The sequence below is a fragment of the Oryctolagus cuniculus genome, chromosome 3 (assembly GCF_964237555.1).
Source record: "Oryctolagus cuniculus chromosome 3, mOryCun1.1, whole genome shotgun sequence".
Lineage (NCBI taxonomy): Eukaryota > Metazoa > Chordata > Mammalia > Lagomorpha > Leporidae > Oryctolagus > Oryctolagus cuniculus.
Window position 1 is genome coordinate 24363832 of NC_091434.1, and position 19456 is coordinate 24383287.

At 37.4% G+C, this 19456-nt stretch overlaps 1 pseudogene; it reads left to right on the plus strand.

Moving 5' to 3' along the window:
- Positions 1–5087: 5087 nt before the first annotated feature.
- On the plus strand, positions 5088–5182 carry LOC138849211 (U2 spliceosomal RNA; annotated as a pseudogene).
- Positions 5183–19456: the final 14274 nt, after the last annotated feature.

The window sequence follows — 19456 nt, forward strand, 5'->3', positions numbered from 1 at the left end:
TTTTTTTAAAACTTTTATTTAATGAATATAAATTTCCAAAGTACAGCTTATGGATTACAATGGCTTGCCCCCCATAACGTCCCTCCCACCCGCAACCCTCCCCTTTCCCACTCCCTTTCCCCTTCCATTCACATCAAGATTCATTTTCGATTCTCTTTATGTACAGAAGATCAGTTTAGCATACATTAAGTAAAGATTTCAACAGTTTACTCCCACACAGAAACATAAAGTGAAAAATACTATTTGAGTACTAGTTATAGCATTAAATCTCAATGTACAACCCACTAAGGACAAAGATCCTACATGAGGAGTAAGTACACAGTGACTCCTGTTGTTGACTTAACAAATTGACACTCTTGTTTATGGCATCAGTAATCACCCTAGGCTCTTGTCATGAGTTTCCAAGGCTATGGAAGCCCCCTGAGTTCACTGACTCTGATAATATTTAGACAAGGCCATGGTCAAAGTGGAAGTTCTCTCCTCCCTTCAGAGAAAGGTACCTCCTTCTTTGATGACCCGTTCTTTCCACTGGGATCTCACTCGTGGAGATCTTTCATTTTTTTTCCCCAGAGTGTCTTGGCTTTCCATGCCTGAAATACTCTCATGGGCTTTTCAGCTTGATCTGCATGCCTTAAGGGCTGATTCTGAGGCCAGAGTGCTGTTTAGGACATCTGCCATTCTATGGGTCTGCTGTGTATCTCACTTCCCATGTTGGATCATTCTCTCCCTTTTTGATTCTATCAGCTAGTATTTGCAGACACTATTCTTGTTTATGTGATCCCTTTGGTTCTTAGTCCTATCATTATGATCAATTGTGCACAGAAATTGATCACTGGGACTAGTGAGATGGCATTGGTACATGCCACCTTGATGGGATTGAATTGGAATCCCCTGGTATGTTTCTAACTCTACCGTTTGAGGTAAGTCAGCTTGAGCATGTCCCGAATTGCACATCTCTTCTAATGAAGAACTGGATTAAGGATTCCTCTGGGTTGCCTTTAGAAATCTCTTTTTTTTTTAATAATAGGTAAAATCCAACAATTTTATGTAGTACAAGCAAGTGGTATTTATCCCACGTAAGCAAGGCTGTCAGCATTTTAAAAAATCAATAAATTGGACATACTACACAAACTGCAAAAATGTTAAATGATTACATCAACTTTTGTAGAAGATATTTGGCATAAAAAAACTGAGCAAACAAGAAACAGAAGAGAAATTCCTCATCTAGATAAAGAATATCTACCAAAACCAGCTTTAATAGTGAAATTGGACAGTTTTCCCTTAAGTTGGGGAAAGGGGGAAGTGTCTTTTTCTCACCACTACTTTTCAATATTATTCACCAAGTCACTTTTACAAGAGCTATGAAGTCTGGTAGAAGACCCATGCCTGGTTTTAATGTAACAATAAAAAAGCCCCATTGAAGAAAACAGAAGGAAAAGAATTGCCTGCATCACCCCTCCAGCCCTTACTTGCTGCTTGGAAGATAGTGAGATACCAGGTCTGCTATGACAAAAAGCAGTGCCCCACAAGCCCCACAGATCCTACCCCCAGGCTTATACTCAGAGACTGATCATCTGGATCCTCCTTACTCAGGTGGCAACATTCTGTAAAGAGTGAAACAAGAGGGGCTGGCATTGTGGCACAGCAGATCAAAGCCCTAGTCTGCAGTGCCGACATCCCATATGGGTGACAGTTCTAGTCCTGGCTGCTCCACTTCGTATACAGCTCTCTACTATGACCTGGGAAAGCAGTGGAGGATAGTCCAAGTCCTTGGACCCATGCATTGGCATGGGAGACCTGGAAGAAGCTCCTGGCTCTTGGCTTTGGATAAGTGTTCACCAGCCATTGTGGCCATCTGGGAAGTGAACCAGTGGATGGAAGACCTCTTTCTTCTCTCTGCCTCTGCCTCTCTGCAACTCTGCCTTTCAAATAAAATAAATCTTTAAAGAAAAAAAAAAAGCGTGGAACAAGACTTCAGTTGCTCTGGAGTAGGAGTGGAAAGGGTAGTTAAGAACTTGGCAGCTGTGAGACTCAACCCTTGGTAAAGCCCAGAGTTCTCAACTGTCAGGCCAGTATGCCCAGGCAGAGCCTCTAGAGTTGTCCTGACATTGGAGAGCTGTGCCCCATAAGAAGAAATTGTTTTGGCAGGTATCACTACCAGCCTCCCTTTGGCCTGGTGTGCACACCCATGAATGCATAGGGCTTCGTTACTATGAGACCCAGTTATGTTCCAGCTTAGTACCAGCCTGATCACCCAAGGGGCTGCTTTTGTCATCCCATTTATTTATTTGACATATAGAGCTCAACAGTGAGAGAGAGAGAGAGAGACAGAGAGAGGGAGAGACAGAGAGAGGGAGAGAGAAATGTCTTCCTTCCGTTGGTTCACTCCCCAAATGGCCGCCCCGGCCAGCGTGCTGCGCCAATCCAAAGCCAGGAGCCAGATGCTTCCTCCCAGTCTCCCATGTGGATGCAGGGGCCCAAGTACCTAGGCCATCTTCCACTGCCTTCCCGGGCCACAGCAGAGAGCTGGACTGGAAGAGGAGCAGCCGGAGCTAGAAACTGGCACCCATATGGAATGCTGGTGCCGCAGGCAGAGGATTAACCAAGTGAGCCACGGCACTGGCCCCACGTCATCTCTTTCTTAACCTTGGGTAGACATCAAATAATCATGGGATAATTTCCTGGAACTTAGTGTGAGCTGATAAAACCCACATTAGGTAGAAACTAAGAGCTCCTATCCCCTGGCCAATGACAACAGAGAGTCTTTGGACTTGCCCTGAAGTGGTGGTAATTGGAATTCTATGGCCCCACTCACATCTGTGGCCAATTGAAGTGGCCTCAGACTGAATCCATCTCAGCAGCAGCCAGATCATCGCAGTGTGGGCTTTGTTCTTACAACCATGCTATGCTTGTCCAGGTAGGCTGTAGGCTCTGGGGGTGATCCAACATGGTGGTGTTGGTGGCCCAAGGACTGGATTTTGGGTCTGCCCTGGCCCTGGAGAAAGGTTTGTATGGATGGACTAGCACTTTTATGATGATTTCCTCAATTTATTCTGAGCAGCATACTAACTGTAGATTTGGTACAAATATGAGCAAATATGAGTTCAGGTGTCACTGAGGCAGTGACAGTGTATTGGCAAAAGACATGCAGCAAAACTTCATTTAAGGTACCATCTCATGATGAAGTGCCCAAAGTGTCCACAAGCAGCTCAGCAGAAATAAGCAGACTGCTTAGAATTTCTGGAAGGACAGCCACAAGCTGAGTCAGATTACCAAGACTGAAAAAAATAGCTCATCCTTCAAGGCAAAGGTGACATTCTATACCATCAGGCATCAATAACTCTCAGAGAATCATGACCTCATCTAACAAACAAAACAAGGTTCCAGAAACCAACCACCTTGGATTAGACACTGTTAAATGCTGACAGGAAAAATATTTAAATAGTTGTTTTAAGGAAACTCAATGAAATTTGAGGGAACACAGAGAAAGTATTTAATGTCCTAATTGAGAGACTTGACACAGAGATGGAAATAATTTTTAAAAACCAACATAAATCCTTCAATTGAAAACTACACTAAATGAAATTAGAAACATGACAATGTCTCAAACAGGAGAAAGAATCAGTAAAATTAGAGAAAGCCTATTAGAAAATACATCAAGGAGAGAAAAAGGAATAAATCATCAAGAGGAATGAAGAAAATTACTGGGAAATCTGGGGTGACATGACAAGAGCAAATATCTGGGTAGTTGAGGTTCAAAAAAGGACTTGAGAACGGCAAAAGGATAGAATACATATTCAAAGAGATAAAAGTAGAAAACTTCCCAAACCTAGAGAAAGATACAACAATGCAGGTAGACAAACACCAGAGGTTACTAACAAGATTCAACTCAATACAGTCTATCCCAAGATACATTATAATAAAACCCTCTGGTTAAAGATAAAGGGAATATTCTCAAAGCTGTAAGAGCAGAAAGCTTACAGAGCAGGAAGAAACAGGATAAGACTTTCACAATACTGAATGGAAGAAAATTGCCAGCCAAAAATACTGTTCCCAGCAAGCTCTTCTCTAGATATGTGGGATAGACAAAGACATTCCCAGACAACAAGAGCTGAGGAGAATTTTTTGCCACCAGGCACATCTTACAAGCCAAGCTAAAGGTATTTCTTTAAAATGAAAACCAGTGATGGTAATGAGTAAGAAGAAAATACTGGAAGGTAGAAAACTCACTGGTAAGAGTAAGCTATATAGAGAAATTCAGAATAATCTAATATAACTAAACAAGTTTCATAAACAATTCACATCTTTAGCATGAAGATTAAGAAACAAAACAATTAAAATAGCAATAAATATATTAATATGTTAAGAGGCAAGCACTATAGAGAGACTTAAAATGGGACAACAAAATCTGAAATGTGGTAAAGAATAGACTGCAAATGTGGATTTATTTGTATTTCTGAACTACTTTTGTTTATTTTTTTATCTTTATAATCAATTTCAAGTGGCTATCATTTCAAAATAGGATACTATCACCAAAATACATTTTTGTAAGCCTCATGTTAACCACAAACCAAAAAAAATAAGAAATCCAAACACACTACTAGAGAAAATCATTTATATGCACATACACACAAACACATAATGATTGTAAGAGAGGAAGAAACAACAAAAGAGACTACAATAAAACTACAAAACAAGTTCAAAGTGGAAGTTGTAAGACCTTAGCTGTCAATAAGTACCATGAATATAAATGCATTAAATTCTCCAACTGAGGGGCTGGCATTATGGTGTAGTATGTAAAGCTGTGGCTTGCAACACGAGCAACCTATAAGGGTGCTAGTTCATGTGCCAGCTGCTAATGCCCTGGGAAAAGCAGTGGAAGAAGGCCCAAGTACTTGGTCCCCTGCCACCAACATGGGAGACCCCAGTGAAGCTCCCGGCTCCTGGATTCAGCCTGGCCTATCTGGGGAGTGAATCAGCAAACAGATTCATTCTTTCATTCTCTCTCTCTCTCTCTCTCTCTTCCTCTTTCAAATAACTAAATAAATCTTAAAAAATTAAATTATCCAATTGAAAGAAAGTAAACCATCGCTTCTCGGCCTTTTGGCTAAGATCAAATGTAGTATCAAGTGAAAGTAAACCAACACAAAAATAATTATATGCTGCTTTTAAGAAACTTACTTAGTGTAGAAATCTGCATAGACTGAAATACATAAGATGGAATAAGATATATCATGCAAATGAAACCAAAAAGAAAGCTAGAGTAGCCCTAATTTTATCAGATAAAATAGATTTTAAATCAAAATTAGTTAAAAGAGACAAGAAAGGTCATTACATAATGATAAATATTTCAACCTATCAACAGGAAATAACACAAATATATATGAACCCAATATAAGAACACCCAAATGCATAAAACAAATATTCATAGACCTAAAGTAAGAGATATTTTCCAATACAGTAATAGTAGGTAACTTTATTACCTCCCCTTCAAAAATGGGCAGATCACCCAGACATCAACAAAGGAACAGCAGTTAAATTGTACCCTAGATCAATTTGATTGAACAGACATCTACAGAATGTTCCATGCAACAGCTACAGAAGATATATTCTTCTCAATAGCACATGGAAAGTTCTCCATGACAGATGATATGGCAGGTTACATAACAAGAATTACAAATTTTTAAAAACAGATTATATCAAGTATCTTTTTTTAAAAAAAAATACAACAACACTAGAAATCAGTAACAAGAAAAACTCTGGAACTACACAAATACCTGGGAATCAAACAAGTTATAAACATCAATGGATCAAGAAAGAAATTAAGAAGGAACTTTATAAATTTGTTGAAACAAAGAAAATTGAAGTACAACATAATAAAATCTGTGAGATGAAACAAAAGAAGCACTAAGAGGGAAGTTTATAGCAATAATGGTTACATCAAAAATCAGAAAGATCTCAAATAAAATATTTACTGATGCTCCTTTAAGACTTAGGAAAACAAGAAACAAATCAAGCCCCAAATTAGTACAAGCAAAGAAATAACTCAGAACACAGATAAATGAAATAAAGACCTTAAAAGAAATAGTCTAGCTAAACACCAATAAAGAATATTGAGACTGAATTGGTAGCAGAAAAGCCTTCCATCGAATAGAAGCCTAGGAAAATATAGTTTCACTGCTGAATTCTGCCAAATAGTTAAAGAATAATTAACAACATTCTTTTTTATTTTTTGTAAAAATAAAAGAGGAGGGAATTCTTTCAAACTCATGGACAGTATTACCAACATACCAAAGTGAGACAAGGACACAACAACAAAAAAAGCTACAGGCCAATATACTTGATGAATATAGATGCAAAAATCCTCACCAAAATACTAGCAAACTGAATCTGACAGAACATTAGAAAGAGCATTCACCACAATCAAGTGAAGTTAATCCCAAGGATGCAAAGATGGCTTAATGTATGCAAAATAATATACATATACACCACATCCACAGAATGAAAGATAAAAATCATATGACAACCTCAATTTAATAAAAATCCAACATCCCATGGGGCCGGCACTGTGGCATAGTAGGTAAAGCTGCTGCCTGTGGTGCCGGAATCCTATCTGGATGCAGGTTCAAGACCTGGCTGCTCTACTTCTGATATAGCTCTCTGCTGTGGCCTGGGAAGGCAGTAGAAGATGGCTCAAGTCCTTGGGCCCCTGCACCCATGTGGGAGAACTGGAAGAAGCTCCTAACTCCTGGCTTTGAATCAATGCAGCTCTGGCCATTGTGGCTATCTGGGAAGTGAACCAGCAGATGGAAGACCTGCCTCTCTCTGCCTCTGCCTCTGCCTCTCTGTAGCTCTACTTTTCAAATAAAAAAAGAACAACATTTCTTCATGATAAAAACTCCAAACAAATTAGGTATAGAAGGAACTTGCCTCAACATAATAAAAGCCATATGTAACAATTCAACAGCTAATACCATACTGAATTGAGAAAAGCTGAAGGCTTTCCCCCTAAGATCTGGAACCAGACAAGGAATACTACTTCCAAGCTTCTATTCAGCATAGTACTGGAGATTCTAGCTACAGCAATTAGGCAAGAGAAAGAAAGAAAGGGCATCCAAATTGGATAGGAGGAAGTTAAATTGTTACTGTTTGCAGATGACATGATCTTATAGAGAAAACTCCAAAGATTCCACCAAAAAACTACTAGATAAAAAAAATGCCATAAACTTTCAGGAAAAAGATCAATGTCCAATAATCAGAAGTACTTTTATATGTCAATGGTGAATTGTCTGAAAAAGAAAGTAAGAAAGCAATGCCATTTCCTATACCTACCCAAAATGCCTAGGAATAAACATAACCAAAGAAGTGAATGATCTCTAAAATGAAAAATAAAAAACTCTGATTAAAGACCCTGAAGAGGACAAAAAAAAAAAAAAAGGAAAAACATTCTGTGTATGTGGGTTGAAAGAATCAATATCATTAAAATGTCCATACAATACAAAGTTACTTACATATTAAATGTAATCCATTTCAAAATATTAATTGTATTTTTCCACAGAACTAAAAAAAGAAGCTACTAAAATTTGTGTCAAAGCATAAAAGATCCCAATTAGTCAAGGAAGGTGGTATTATACTTATTACCTAACTTCGAAAAACATTATAGGCGCTGGCACTGTGTGTAGCCAGTTAAAACCTTGCTGCAGTAATAGCATTCCATATGGGCACCAGTTCAAGCCCTGCCTACCCATTGTCTCATCCAGCTTCCTGCTAATGTGCCTGGGAAAGCAGTAGAGAATGGCCCAAGTACTGGGGCCCCTGCACTCATGTGGGAGACCTGGATAAAGTTCTTGGCTTCAGCCTGGCCCAACCCTGATCAATATGACCATTTAGGGAGTGACCCAGCAGATGGAGGATCTCTCTCTCTCTCTCTGTCGCTCCCTCTTTCTCTGTAACTCTGCTTTTCAAAAAAATAAATCTTTAAAATTAATAAAATAAAATATGTTATAAAGTTGCAGTAATTAAATTGCATAAAAAAGATACCTAAGCCAATGGAACAGAATACAGACTCTAGAAGTAAACCTAAGCATTTACAGCAAACTGATCTTTGACTAAGGGGCTAGGAGCACATATTGGAAAAAGGAAAGTCTTGTCAATAAACGGTGTTGGGAAAACTGGATATCTACATGTAGAAGAATGAAACTGGGCAACTCCCCCCACCCCCTGCATCAATCATGATTTACAAAAGTCAACTCACAATGGATTAAAGAACTAAATGTAAAACCTGAAACTTTGAAACAACTAGAAGAAATCTTAGAGAAGGTACTTCAGCACACTGAAATGAACAAGGATTTTTTTGAATAACATTCCCAAAGCTCAGGAAACAAAAGCAAAAATAGACAAATGGGATCCCATTTGCACCACAAAAGAAACAATAGAGCCAAAGGAATACTGACAGAATGGGAGAAAATATCTGCAATTTATACATCTGACAAAGGGTTAATAATCAGAATATATAGGGAACTCAACTCAATAGAAAAACAACAAATAGTCCAATTTAAACATAGACAGTACATTTAGATTGACATTTCTCAAAGGAAGACACATAAATGGCTAATAGTATCTGAAAAAAGTGTTCACCATCACTAATCATTTGGGAAATGTAAATCAAAACCATAATGAGATATCATCTTTCTCCATTTAGAACAGTTATTATCCAAAAGATAAAAAATTGGATGGTATTGCAGCATAATAGGCTGAGCCACCACATGCAACACTGGCATCCCATATTGGCACTGGTTTGGGTCCCAGCTGCTCCATTTCTGACCTGCTAGTTTGCTTGGGAAACCAAAGATGGCCCAAGTCCTTGGGCCCCTGCCACTCATGCAGGATGAAGCTCCTGGCTCCTGGCTTCAGCTTTGCACAGCCCCAGCCATTGCTGCCATTTGGGGAATGAACCAGCGGATGGAAAATCTCTGTCTTTCCCTCTTGCTCTCTGTAATGCTGCCTTTCAAACAAATAAAATAAATCTTTTAAAAAAAGGAAAATGCTGGCAAGAATTAGGAGAAAGGACAGTAGTAAACCACTGAAGTTAGTACAGTCATTATGGAGATTTCTCAAAAAACTAGAAACAGCAATTCCAGTACTGGGTGTATATGCAAAGGAAAGGAAAACAGTAAGTCAAAGACAGAGCTGCATTCCTATATTCATTGCAGCACTATCCATTATAGCCAAGATACGACATCATTGTAGTTGTCCATCAGTGGGTGAAAAAATTAAGAAAATTCTGGTGTATATCCACAGTGGAATATTATTTCATTATAAAAAATGAGACTCTGGGCCTGGCGCTGTGGCACAGCGAGTTAATGCCCTGGCCTGAAGCGTCAGAATCCCATATGGGCACTGGTTCAAGACCTGGCTGCTCCACTTCCGATCCAGCTCTCTGCTATGGCCTGGGAAAGCAGTAGAAGATGGCCCAAGTCCTTGGGCCTCTGCACCCATGTGGGAGATCCGGAAGAAGCTCCTGGCTCCTGGCTGCAGATCAGCTCAACTCCAGCTGTTGTGGCCATCTGGGGAGTGAACCAGCAGATGGAAGACCTCTCTCTCTCTCTCTCTCTCTCTCTCTCTGCCTCTTCTCTTTGTATAACTCTGACTTTCAAATAAATAAATAAATCTTTTAAAAAAAATGAAACCCTATCATTTGCAACAGCATGAATGGGACAGGAGGACATTATGTTAAGTGAAGTAATTCAGCCACAGAAAGATAAATACCTCATATTCTGCCTCATATGTGGAAATTTTTTAAAGTTGATGTCATAGAAGTATAGGGTAGAAAATGGTCTCCAAAGGTTAGGGGAGGGCGTAGGCAGAAGGAGGGAGGATTGCCATTGCATACAGGAGTACAGCTGGGTAGAAGGAATAACTTGTAATGTTCTACAGATCAGTAGGGTAACTGTGGTTGACGGATTTAGCAGCAGACAAGATTGTGAATGATACTAACACACAAAAAAGAATAAATGTTTAAGTTGATAGATATGCCAATTATCCTGACCTGACCCTTCATTACATATTGCACAGTTCTTGAAATATCACACTCTACCCCATAAATAGGTAAAATTATTATGTATCAACTGAAAATCTTGAAATATTAAGAAATAATATTATTTTTCAACTTTTAAAAATTTTTGAGGTAACATTTTTAATTTACATTATAGTCATTAAATATTAATTAAATAAAGAGTTCAACAGGTTAAAAAGTAAAAGACTATAGTTGAGCAGGATTATAGGCAAGGGCTATAAACAGTAATTAAATGAGATGTTATTTATTTGATATATAGTAAATTTTAAAATAATCAGAGATGATTAAAACTATATCCTGTAAATTGGCTGACACTGTGGTGTAGTGGGAAAAACCACTGCCTGCAATGTCAGCACCCTGTAAAAACATTGGCTCAAATCCTGGCTGCTTCATTTTGATCCAGCTTCCTGTATATGAACACAGTGACTCCTGTTGTTGACTTAACAAATTGACACTCTTGTTTATGGCATCAATAATCTCCCTAGGCTCTAGTCATGAGTTGCCAAGGCTATGAAAGCCTTTTGAGTTTGCTGACTTCAATTTCATTTAGACAAGGTCATAGTCAAAGTGGAGGTTCTCTCCTCCCTTCAGAGAAAGGTACCTCCTTCTTTGATGACCCATTCTTTCTACTGGGATCTCACTCACAGAGATCTTTCATTTAGGTTTTTTTTTGTTTGTTTGTTTGTGTTTTTTTTTTTTTTGCCAGAGTGTCTTTGCTTTCCATGCCTAAAATACTCTCATGGGCTCTTCAGCCAGATCCGAAAGCCTTAAGGGCTGATTCTGACGCCAGAGTGCTGTTTAGGACATCTGCCATTCTATGAGTCTGTTGTGCATCCCACTTCCCATGTTGGATCGTTCTCTCCCTTTTTCATTCTATCAGTTAATATTAGCAGACACTAGTCTTGTTTGTGTGATCCCTTTGACTCTTAGTCCTATCATTATGATCAGTTGTGAACTGAAATTGATCACTTGGACTAGTGAGATGTCGCACCTTAATGTTTATTGCAGCTCAATTCACAAAAGCTAAGACCTGGAATCAACCCAAATGCCCATCAACAGTAGACTGGATAAAGAAATTATGGGTCATGTACTCTATAGAATACTATACAGCAGTAAAAAAAAAATGAAATCCGGTCATTTGCAACAAAATGGAGGAATCTGGAAAACATCATGTTGAGTGAATTAAGCCAGTCCCAAAGGGACAAATATCATATGTTCTCCCTGATCTGTGACAACTAACCAAGCACCAAAAAGAAAACCTGTTGAATTGAAATGGACACTATGAGAAACAGTGACTTGATCAGCCCTTGTCCTGTCTGTTGATGTACAATTTAATACTTTATCCCTTTTAGTATTTTTTTCTGTTGGTTCTACTTAATACTATTGGTTGAATTCTGTAATTAATACACAATTATTCTTAGGTGTTTAAATTTAACTGAAAAGTGATCCCCATTAAATATAACAGTGGGAATAAGAGATGGAGGAGATGTACAATTTGGGACATGCTCAATCGGACTTGCCTCAAATGGTGGAGTTAGAAACATACCAGGGGATTCCAATACAATCCCATCAAGGCTGCATGTTCCATATTTTAATATTATAAATTCAGCCCAATTTGGCACAGAGTAAAACTCTAGAAGTGCTATTGGGGGTGAGTACTTGGCCTAGTGGTTAAGATGCCTGCCCATTAGGATATACTGAAGGGCCTGGGTTCAATATCCAGTTCCACTCTTAACTATTTCCTGATAATGCAGAACGTGGGAGGCAGTAGATTATGGCCTAAGTGACGGTGTTCCCACCAGCCACATGGGAGATCTGGATTGAGTCCCTGACTTCCACCTTAAGTCCTGGTCTTTGCAGGTATTTGGAAAGTGAAACAGCAGATGAGGCTCTCTGTCTCTCCCTGTCTCTGTTTGTATCTCTCTCTTCTTCTCTCTGTGTCTCTGCCTCTCAAATAATTTAATTATTAAAAAAGAAGTATGCTGAATAAATGAATGGATAAATAGAGGAATAAGTGTAGCAATTCCTAAAATTCCATTTAAACTTCCTTCTCAACAAAATCTAACACTGAACCTCACACTATAACATTTTATAAGAAGAAAATTAGTTGGGGCATATCTTCTGCATTACAGTACTTTCCAGCTCAGTGGTTCTCAATTTGAACTGCATATTGAAATTACCTGAGGAAGTTATACCCATTCCATCGTTTTACCCTTTCCTAGAAATTTTAAAATAATTACTCAATGTAAAAGGGTGACCACTGGGATTCCTAAAAGGTTCCCAGGTGTTTTGAAGTTGCAGCTAAGGTTAAAATCCTTGGTTATATGACCTATGGATGATATCTCACTGAAAAAGTAAGTGTAAAAACAATACATAACTCCAGAATCTTACTGAATTTTTATTAGACTTTGGTCCTATAGACTGAATTATAAGTTGTATTGCTTCATATTGATTCTAGGTACTATTGCCCTTTGAAAACTTGCATTATAATCATGCTTCTAAAATTCCCCTTATAAGGGATTAAATGCTTTATGTATTTGAAAAGCAGAGTAACAGAGAGATTGAGAAAGTAAAGATCTTCCATCTACTAGTTCACTTCTTAACTGGCCACCACAGCCAGGGCTGGGCCAGGCCTAAGCCAGAAAATGAACTCCATCCAGATCTCCAAAAGGATGGCAGGGCCAGAAATACATGGACCATTATCTGCTGCCTTCCAGGTTCATTAGCAGGAAGCTGGATTGGAAGTGGAGCAGGTGGAACTCAAACCCACATTGTGATTTGTGGTGCTGGCCTCCCAGGTGGTGACCTAATCCTCTACACCACAACGCTGGCCCCAAATGATACTTTCCAATAAAATGAAAATCCAAGTCCTTACCCTAATTCTTGAGGAAAACACAGTCAAGCCTGTTTGGTGTCATTATTTTCAGGAGGAAGCTCTTCTAAGCAATTGTGCTATAGAAAACTATCACGGTGAACATTTTTCTGCTTTTCTGGCCAGGTGGTTTCACAATACTTATAGGTACCAAAACAGCTTCTAAAGTATTTATCCCATCTGCTTTTGTAATTATTGCTCTATTCTTTCTTGTTGTCTTAAAATATAGTACAGAATATGAATCATGTTGAGTTGTTCTAAAAGAGGAGGCTTTGTCTCAGTATCATATGTGAATCATTTAAATCCTACCTAACAATCCAATTAAGTCATTAAGGCATTATGTTATGTATCAGTGAGTAAGAACTACCACAGAGAGATGAGTTTTCTTGGTAAATTGATGACTTTAAGAAAACTGGCAGAATTCTACTTTTATTTCTACAGATTTCACTACAATAAAGTAGATGTTTCCATACAATATCTCAGGAAATTATACTTTGAATGATTTTTCAATTTTTAAAATTTAAACATCTTTTAAAGCAAGAAGTGCAAAAATATATAATTTTAAAATCTATTAATACTCTTATGGAAGATCACAAATAGATGAATTCAAACTCAATTAAAGGAACATCAAAAATATATAGGTTAAAATTTAATAGAGTTAAAGTCTTGCTACTAGGTAGAAAACTAAAAAGAGTAAAGCTGCATGTATTTATAATGTGCTTCACATTCTTCTCATTATATTTTATTTCATTAATGTTGAAGTAAATTTCAAATTACTGAATATTTCTATTGTCTCTCTTAAATATTAAGATAGTGATATTTTTTTATCTTTTATTTAATGAATATAAATTTCCAAAGTACGACTCATGGGTTACAATGGCTTCCCCCCCCATACCGTCCCTCCCACCAACAACCCTCCCCTTTCCCACTCCCTCTCCCCTTCCATTCACATCAAGATTCATTTTCGATTATCTTAATATACAGAAGATAAGATAGTGATTTTTAAAAAAATATTTATTTGAAATTCATGATGACACAAAGACACACACACACACACACACACACACACACATGGAGGTAGGGGGGAGGGTCTTCTATCTTGTGTTTCACTCATCAAATGACCACAATAGCTAAGGCTGAGCTAGGCTGAAGCCAGGAGCCAGAAACTCCATCCAAGTTTCCCTCAAAGGTGGCTGGGGTCACAACACTTGGATCTTCTTTTGCTGCCTTCCCGGGCTCATCAGCAGGAAGATGGATTGGAAGCAGAGCAGCCAGAAATCAAACCTACACTGATATGGGGCATCTCCATTGCAGTGGCAGCTTAACCTGCTGTACCATTATGCTGGTTCCCAAGATGAAAGTGATTTTTTTGACATCACTCCTAATTTGAGCTCTCTCCTTACCTCCCCAGAGAACAACCACAGTGAGTTTAGTGGTTTCACCCCAGAACTTTTCAGAGTTTTAAATAACTTGACAAGTGTATATTCACATATACATGCTGATAGGAAATAGAGAAGATGGATCTAAATCTAAGCTCTGCTTTACACTTAAAATGGAATGACAGAAGGTAAAATATGAAAGATAAAACAAAACCAAAAATGAACTCAAGATATAAATCCTTGGTCCAGAAGCAGAGTTAAAACAAGAGCCAAAGTTTATGGAAACTCTAGGTTCAACCACAGCTATGATGACTAGTAATTCAGGACCTAGGGATTAAGGAGAATTACAATGATCTCAAATAATGTGAGGGGTACCAGAGTTCAATTGCTTATGCATCCAAGGAATTTCTCTTCTTTAAATAGAAATGTCTTTCCTTGGCATAACTCACAGGTAGAAAACCAGATCCAGAGGATTAATATAAGGCAGTTTTCACATAAAGCTCCAACAAGAAAGGTGGGTGTAGGGAGTGGGAAGGGTCACAGGTGTGCCTTACCCTCTCCCTCATTCTGTTTCTTTTCCTGCAGACTTTCAAGGATTGGGCAGTAGACTTGTCCACCCAAGTGAAAATCAGTGTTTGCAGAGAATTGCAAAATAATAATAGAAGCAACAAAAAGACAATTTGCTTTAATTTTTTTTTTAACCAAGGGACAGAAACTTTAATCAAGGTCAATGATTACATACTGCCACAAGAAAAAAATCTTTCATGGGATACATTTAAAATAATTAATATGCTACTCCTGAGTTTTAATAATGTGTTTGCCCTTTCCCTTAAAAAATAATGTATTTTTACACTTTAAATTAGAACTCTTTAAAAACTATTTATCCTTTATTAAACATTGTTTTCTATACGAAGAAAAATTCAGAGAAATTTAATACCATTAGGAATCTTTTCAGTGTGCTTGGGTACAATCTCTGCCTTCAACTGCAGAACTACATGTTTTTTCCACATTTAAACTGTAGATTTTAAATAAGCAGTGACAGCATTGCGATTGTAAAGATGAAGAAATAGAACTTGCGATTTCAATTCTGTCATTCTATGTAGCACTTGGAGTTTTTATTTATGTTAATTTTTTTGACTGCTGAGACATTTGAAACCTACTGGAATCAATTCTAATGAAAGAAATACATGAAGCATATTTGACTATCTGGAATTTAATGTGAAATGAGATTTTTACCAATATCTGCCAAACTTAAATTTTTTTCTTTTTTGTGTAACTGCTGCTCTGCATCAACAATGATATTAAAATTAAAAAGTGTTCTTTGAATATGAGGAAAGACAGATAAACAGGGTATATCTGCCAATGAATTTAAATATGCAAAAATCTATTATGATGTAGCCATTGACAAATTTGCAAACTGTAATGTTATTAAGTTAGTGAATTATCAGTATATAGATGCTATTTTTCCCTTTTATTGAAAAAAGTTACATTAAAGTAATTAAACATTATCAGTTTCTTACTTTTTCATTGTCAGAGGTAAGATATGGTTCTTCTATGAATTTAGTGATGTTTTAAATTTTTAAAAAATTTATTAACAATATTTGTATGTCTTTATTGGCTATATTGTGACATTTATACACACACACACACACACACACACAATCTGTACTGAACTAATCAGGATAACCAAAATTTTCCTTTGCCACTACTTTATACTTGGAGTCCTGGATAGATATTTCTTTTTTTTTGTAATATACTCAGACAAGAAAACTTTACTTGACAAATGGGATTACATCAAGATGAAAAGCCTCTGCACTGCAAAAGAAGCACTCAGCAAAATGAAGGGGCAACCGACAGAAAACAGAAAACCCACCAACTACAACTACACAACTGATAAAGGCTCAACACTGGATAGATATTTCTCAAAAGAAGATATACAAATAGCCAACAAATTTATGAAAAAAATGCTGAATATCACTAGCCATAAGGGAAATAAAAGTCAAAACCACAATGAGCTATTACCTCACCCCAGTAATAATGGCTACTATAAAAAAGACAGAAAGTAACAAATGATTTACAGTTGTTAATTGGCATGACCACTAAATTTCATGGAAAATACATCTTCACTGTTGTCATTGCCTTTTTTGATATTACTAATTTTACTCCATTAAAATTGTTAAAAAAATAATTCTGTCTTATTCAGAAGTGGGGAGTTAAAATAATCCACTAAAAGTCAGTATGCTAGGTAAGGCTCTGTTTATCACACTCTCAAATGTGCCAATTCATGAAGCTGATAGATGCAGAAATACAGTTGTAATAAAATCCTTTGCTTCAAAATTGACAAAGAGGAGGTTAATGCTTTCATTATTATTTATCTGATGAGAACTAATTTACCCTAACAAATTTTCAATTAATGGAATGAGAATTAGACCAGGGGCACAAACAAACAGTACTAAAACCAAATTCTACACAAAGATGTATTTTATTCAATTTATACAATTAGAAAAGAATAAAAAGTTAACATGCTACATTCTAGATATTTGGTTTGAAAATGGCAAGGATTTATATGTTCCCATATTTGCATGGGAACAAGTGGCTACACTAGCCTTATAGGAGCTAGTAGGAATGGAGCACAAACCATACCATTCACCACCCAGATAGAAGATTTACCCCTGGCTGGGTTTGATGTGGGTGAGGCAGGGAGTGAGGAAGGCATAAGAAGCTAAAGACTACCAACAACACCCAAATACCCAAATACCAAATTCTATGCCAATTCAACATGGTTGAAAATGGCATGGAATACCCACTCTTTATCATGTAGCTAAACTTCAATTTCCATCAAACTCCAGATGCCATAACACCTTGGAGATGAACATGTACACTGCAGCACAACCCCAAATACCATCTCCTTTGGATCTTCAATAAAGCCTGCCCTGAGCACAACACCCTCCCTATAAAGGATGACCAGAGCCTGTGTGAGGGCAATTGTGTTTTAAGGCTGCCCACACTCATGTTTGAGTGTGTACTACCTCTTTGCCTAGCAATTCTCTCTTGAGGTTTCCTGTACTCATGTCTGTGTGTATACTATCCATTTGGCTTTCAGTAAGTCTTAGTTTACTGCTCTATCTACATCTCCTGGTTTTATTCTTAAATGCAGAAAGACACCAACCTAGAATAAGTCTAGCCTAGGGTCTCTCCAAGCCCAGCCAGGGTTTTCAATCCCCACTACATAATTTGGGGATCCCCATTCTCACAACAGGTTCATTTCATTCTGAACCTGCCCTAAAACATTTGAACTTGTAGTCTTATCCAACATTCTTTCCAAGGTTTAGTCCTGCTGCTCCTATTCTTCAGTCTTTAACCAAAGGATACTTATTTCATAAGAGCCATCACTCATTCATTAATATAGAAAATATTTGTTGAGTACTTTTTATTAAATCAGTATTTCCTTACCTACCAGCTTCAGGAATTGGGAGATGTGATGATGGATGAACAGAGGGTTATCCAGTATATTTGACTTTGAGAGTCAATCATTTTCAGTGATCTAGAGAGTAGAGAGAAGTTGTTACCATAGTATTTCCCAGTTTTGGTGTAGAACTGATATACTATAGTTGAGTCATATTCACACTGGAGAAGATATGATGTTGAAAATTCTGAATACACAGTTTCCCTATGTGCAGGAGAGGGTGATTGATTGTTACATTTGCTTGATTGAATGCCATCTACCCCCATGGAGTTGAAGACAGTTGCCAGTTGCTTGTTTGGGGAACTTTTCTTCACTACAGGAAGGTGCTTTAGAGGTAGGGAGAACACATATCTTAGCTTTGTACAGCTCAGTCCAGGTTTACATCCATGAGAACCTGATTTATTAATAATGTTCCTTTCCATTCTCAAAACTCTACAACAAATTATAGCCAACCATTTATTGGGATGACTACATAAAAAAATCATAAAATATTATGTAAATCACGTAAGATTTTAAAATTTAATGGTTACACTATTTAGAAGGCAAAATTATATAAAATAATAAAAATATATCTTTAGTCAAATACATCCTAATTTCGAACCATATCAACTGAGATTATTGGGAAGATTTTATTGCATTCTGAAGGATATACTCAGGAAATGGGATGAAAAGTAGCTGTTTGGTATTGGCAAATTTCATAGTTTGAATATGGGAATTTGAGGGGAGAGTTCTGAGAATTTTTATCACTTAGCTATTTGCTTATTTTATTTAAGTGGCATAAGGAAAATCAAACTACATCATTAGCAGCCAAACTAGAAAGACAATGTCTTCTCCAAAATATCCATCTATAATCAAGATCAAAACCCATCTGGCAAATACATCACACAAGTCCACACCCAAGAATCAATGCCCGGATCCCAGCTTCTCCAAATGGTCTGTACAAATCTCTCTTTTGAGTGATCTTCTAACTTAAAACAAGATCATTTTGCAGAAAGAAAAGCCTGCAGGTTATGTGTCCAACTACACAGTCAGCAGAAGAGGACAAATGGCATTCTTCAAGAACAAACACTACTCTTCAGCTTCTTGGAAAGGAAAGCCTATGCAGAGAACACCCTTTTCTTTGGATCAATAGTGCTTTAACTCCTTCAAAGCTAATCACATTCACTTTCAAAAGAAAAAAAGGAACATCCCATTTCCAAGTGGTTGCATTCAGGGTATAAATACGCTAACCAAAACAGCAGGCTCCTCTTCTGACCATAACAATGACCAGCATGAATACAGGAAAGTGAAAATCAATGAACTAGAATAAATAAACTAAGAGCAATTAAGGCCAATGATTTTCATAATTGTTTTTAAGTCTCATAGTAGATGATTCTAGTTTTTTAGTTCAAAATGAATTGGTGCATGTTGTAACTTCCTAACCACATGGGAGAGTTCTATTATCTGAATCACCACCATCAGTGCTACCATTAGCATTAGGGAACATCCCATTGATCCTTCCCAATGCCATCTGTCCTCTAGATTCTCCAGTAAAGAAATATTTGCTTTAAAAAGTTTAATTCTCTTTCCATCTACCTCTTTTTCTCCTCCTCTTTCTTCCTCTTTTACTTCTTTTTGGTAAGCCATAATACCTGAATAATGTAATTAATTTAACACATACACAT